Here is a 5628-nt window from a genome sequence, read left to right as displayed (position 1 = left end):
TTCATGTTGAGCTGGGCTAGAAGAAAAGTATGTGACATTAAAACATTTTTTTTTTGTGATACAACCATCTTCCTTGTCTCAACTGTTGTGTTGTTTTGTGGGGAAGCCTCAGACATGAATGCGGTCATTATTTGCTGGAGATGACAGGCTGAAAGGACATGCTGTCTGGCTACTGTCAGTTCTTGCATTTAAACGAAGTGTCTATGGTGTCAACCATCTATGATCATGACAGATGCGTGGACCACAGCTGCAGCGAGTTTCCCGCCTGCCCGCTTGCAGCCGTGTCCCACCCTTTCTAGCATTCGAGAAATTAATCCTGAGACAAACTACTTTGCAAAGACAAAGGAAAAAAGTATGGGAGGGGTCGTACTGGAATCCAAATGAAGGCAATTGTGTGTGTGTCTGTCTATTGAGACTGAAGTCAAGGAGGAAAAAGAAGTTGATCGTTCATTCTGTTCCACTCCCAGCTTTAACCCATCCCCCTTTCTCCCCCTCCCGTCCTCTATCTCTCGCTCGTTCAAATCGCGGCTCTAGCAGGTTGCTTAATGGTTTCCAGATTTCTTCATGCTGGTTTCCTTCTGGAAGCCTTGACTCCTGTCATGAGATTCGGCAGAGGAGGCCACGGTTATGGCAGCTCATTTTGATAATACCTTATATTTTGACAAACAGTGACCTCACCTGGTCATATAGCGGAACAGCAGGAAAATCCTCACAGGCTGGACTGGCTGATTGGATTTTCAAGCAGGAACAGCACAGGGGCTAATTAGCATATTATGAGTGGATTATGTAAGGAATAATTGACGACGGGATGTTGAATTATTCCAAAAATATGTTACACCTCGGGTGTGCTTTATTTTTCAATAATTCAACGGCACGGAGTCAATTAATCCACGTATAGGACGGTTACCACACCTCAAAACATTGTTTAAATGATGTATTTAAAGATATTTGTCAGGTTTTTGTCCTTAAAATGCTCTTGTGTGTAGGACTAATTTCTTACACATTTAATCCCAAGCCTCCGTTGCTAATTCCAAAACGTAATTTTAGAGCTAGTAACAGAGGCTTGAGCCATTGATAGCAGTCAATGCAGTTATTAATGCAGTTATAGAGAGAGAGAGAGAGAGAGAGAGAGAGAGAGATTAAGCGTAAGTGAATTACCTGAGTCAGTCTGTGCGTCTCTCAACATTGTTCGACAGCAGAGTCTCTACTACTAGCGAAACTGTACGTTTATCTGCTTCAAGAACAGCGCCGTTATTACCTCGCTAGTGAGAAATGTCATGTAGCTTTTAAGTTGTTAAACAGCGCTGACCAGTATTGGGGTAATGCATTACGAGCAATGCGAGTTACGTAATCAGATTACTTTTTTCAACTAGTGATGTAACGCATTACTTTTATATAGTATACTTTTACAACAAAATATCTTTAATAAGTAATGCAGTTAACTTTGTTTTAACATTTATTGAAAGACACCTCTCCTATCGGGTAAGCTTTCGCTGTGTGTAACCATGATGGTTATTCTAGACTAGTTTTAGACTAAATGTGAGCATACATTTACTCATCTCACTTGCACAAAAACAGATTCAGTATTCCTTAAAATGAATAAAAACAGTGAAATGCAAACTCAGAATATTACGCAAACCTGCAATACTTAATGTTAAATAAAATAAATATACTTTATGTATTTAATCTCAGTTTTTTATGTCTTTGCTGCTGACCTCTGATGATCCATTTCAACTTTAGATAAATATCACATTTGTGTTTCTTTTCTTCTCCTTCGTCCTATTCTGGACCACAGCTGACATGTTTGTTTGAGCTGCGCCCTCTACTGTACAGGCGTGAATTTGCATTTCTTTCAGCCTGAGGCTCATTTATTTCACTTTTGGTGTGAAAGGGCCTTTACATTTGCCATAAAAACAAACAAACAAACAAACAAACAGCCCAGATGAGAAAAAAGTAACGCAAAAGAAACGTAATGCATAACTTTCCATAAATAGTAACTAAGTAACGGGGGAGTAACGCAATATTTTAACGCATTACCTTTAAAAGTAACTTTCCCAAACACTGACGCTGACAACACGTTTCTGTGCCGGTGTGCGTTTGAGTGGGAGAGAGAGTGGGAGAAGGATAGCATGCTATATACATAATAAAACGTAATTTTGTGGCAAAACTTGGAAATAATTTGTCATTTTTATCCTGTTATTTACTATATCTATTTGCTGGGTCAGTGTCGTTGTTGGTTTTGGTTATTTTGCTGTTGTAGTCTGTATGTAAGGACCTTTGAAATAACTGAAATCATTTGGCGAAGTGATATGGAACTGTAATGCGGTCAAGAACTGCCCGGAACTACTTTAGCCGTGCGTTTCCATGAAAATAATTGCACATCTTAGAACGTTTGTCAACCGATCAGATTCAAGCATTCAACAGCACTGTTGTATAATTAAATATATATATTTGGAATACTGACTCATTCTTTGTTCTTTTTTTAATGAAAGAATAAAATAAGCATGACAATGTAGCAACCAAACAAGTTACAAAAGCAAACCTAATCTTATATTTAAACTTCTTCAAAGTTGTCACCACTTCCATGCAGTTCCCTTACTTTCCAACTCATTTCCATTTCAGTTTCCATCGTGTTTTTTTTTTTTTTTTTTTTTTTTTTTTAGCATTTAATTTGAGAATCGAGTTACATTTTTTAATACGTTAATAATAATTTATTAACTTAACTACTTTTAAGCACTATTTATAGGCCTGTGTGTATACGTTTTTGATCATGTACCATGGTAATAATACTTTCCATGGCAAGAGTGCCTGTGCATATAACTGGCCACTAGGTGGCAGAATGTATCCACATTTTGCTGGTTTATGAAATAGGCTAATGGATTTTTTGTCAAGACACAAACTCTTAAAATTCTCTTTCATCTGAGCCGAAGGTACATTAACACCTAACGAACTTTGTAATGCAGCAGACAGATCAATCAAACCACTTTACTTTTAACACTCAAATCAATACATATTCACTCTTAAATTTGAGCTGGGAATAAGGGGCTTTTGATTTTCATCTGTAGTCATCGCGCAGCTACAAGATGTGAGGAAGAGCTAAATATGAGAGCTGATAGGTTAAATGAGTGTGTGTGAATCCTCTTTACTCACATGAAACTTTCATGTAGGTCTGCAGTCGCAGTGATCCGGTAAAGAGCTGCATGTGGTCGAGCGATCACTGGAGGTCTTCTCTCCATTAACAACATGTGTTGACAAACGACGTTGAGCTTAAAGGGGTCATGACATGGATTTATAATTGCAGGTACATTTGGTGTCCAAAGTCACTATTTTTGTTCCTGCTTTTTTCAAATGGTTATATTTTTAATTATTTTAATAATTTGTTAATCATTGTCATGGATCACAAGATGTTACAGGCCATAACAATATAATATTCTTTGTAAAAAAAATAAAAAATTAAGTGTGCCTTATATAGCTGAAATTTTTCAGTGTATCATTGTGTAATCAAAATATTTAATTTTACTTTTCATTTGGTAATATTTCATTTAATTTATTTATAAAAGCCCTAAAGTCATGAAGTTTCCTAATTCTACCACATAAAATTGCTTTAAAAAAAAAACTTTTATCTCATAAAAATGTGTCCATAAATCTTGCTTCAATTCTGTTACCATACCAGTTTGCTTTTAAATTGTAAGATACAGGAAATGATGTCACTTTCCCTCACTGATAAGATCTGAAGCACTGAAAGGAATGTGTGCTCTCTCTCTGTGAAAATATTTTAATCTAAAATTATTACACCAAGAAAAGGTCAAAACTGTTACCACAGTATCAAAAGGAAAACTGATTTGTATCACTGATCACACAGTGGGTTGTTTAAAAGTCTTTCAATCATGATTTCATTAGTTCCATGTGCTCTTAGCATTTATTCTAGCAAGTTTGTGAGTTTTTAGCAAAAAAGTAAAAAATGGTCAATTCTGGGGGGGGGGGGGTTGTAAAAAAAAGAAAGAAGAGGCACTTGTGTTTGGCAAGCACTGAATTATTAAAATTGAAACAGTTTTTTTCCTTAACTTTTTGAAATACAAAATGTATCTCCAATTATAGAATCACCCATTTATGTGTGAAAAAATGATTGTTTTCGACCTCCGTTCTGACCCTGTCTAAAAAAAAAAAAAAATTGTAGTGGCTCCTTTAAGGCTTGTCAGTAAACGGCCACTGTTATGATTGGCTAATGTTGTTGCATAACAAACAGTATCAACGGCCACTTGAGCGTTTTGAAAATGTTTTAAAACCGTAATTTACAGACAAAGCATTATGAAATCATGCGGTTTGTGATGCAGCTGCTGTCAAATCCAATACACTCGGCTGCTTCATCTTTCAATCAAATATTTTTTTTTGCGAATTCTCCATTACACTGTGCCTCTTTTACAAAATAAAATGCTCCGAACAAACATATAATCCTCCGACACGATCTGGGACGCCCTTAAAATAAACCATCCACTTGTTCCTGATACTGGGATCCTTCTGAAGACACAAACCAGCTGTGTAAACTGGACGCTCAAAGCGAACATTCCTTCGCTCTTGCATTTGTCCTGTTGTTGACAGACTCAAGCGTGAGGAGCATATCAGAAACTGAACATGCATCTGTATACTGTATCCAGTGTAGACAGCATCATTAATTATAATGGAATTTTATTTGCTTTTGTCGTGACACTCACATCCAGTTTAGTAAAGTGTCAGCTGTTACACCTCGTTCACACGGGGCATCAGCGTCAACGCTTCCCATTGACTTTGAATGGGTGACGTCAAGCGTTGCCGAAAAGAATTGTGGATCCGTCGGCGGCGCTTCACTGGCGTTGCTCGCGGCAGAAGTTGAGAATTTTTCAACTTCTGCCGCAAGCAACGCCAGTGAAGCGCCGCCGACGGAAGCGTCAGCCAATCAGGATCGCTCTATGCAAATACAGTAGCCAGGCGGCAGCCAATCACGTTCATCCTGTTCAAGAGCAGCAAACTGAGGATACATTTTAAAATGGAGGAGAAACTAATTATTGCGGTGGGCAATCACCCGGTCCTTTATGACCAATCACTTTTTATTGGCAAATTGGCGTCCATGTTGAATGACAATGAAGCTTGTTGTTGAGTTCCTGTCTAATTTCGTTGGCTGACGCTGCTATGACCATGGCGTCAGTGCCAAACTTCAGCCACGCCTTCCGTCAAGCGTTGACGCTGACGCCCCGTGTGAACGCACCGTTACGCCACTGACTGAACGCCAGTGGGCGGGGCCTATGCTGTGATGATGTGTAACTATGTGTCGATCTCTTGCTCTGGAGGCTTTGTTTATGATGGTTTATGATTAAGGATGTTTTAATGGTACAAAGACCTTATATGTCAAAAGATCAAAGCAATTTCGATTTTTCATGTCATGGCCGCTTTAATATTCCACTCATCCAACACCATAACTAGCACACAGTAAAATAAATCACAATCAAAAGGCTTGTTTATTGTCAGTCTCATGAACCAGGTTTCATGTTATTTTATCTATGATAAATTCAAATTTAAGCCACTTGCACAATACAAAACTACAACAAAATAATAATCTTACAAGGACAAAAATTCTGAAATGAAGAAAACAAC

The sequence above is a fragment of the Rutilus rutilus genome (assembly GCF_951802725.1).
Source record: "Rutilus rutilus genome assembly, chromosome: 1".
Classification (NCBI taxonomy): Eukaryota; Metazoa; Chordata; class Actinopteri; order Cypriniformes; family Leuciscidae; genus Rutilus; species Rutilus rutilus.
The sequence above is the reverse complement of the archived record's forward strand: the minus strand, read 5'-3'. Positions refer to the sequence as shown.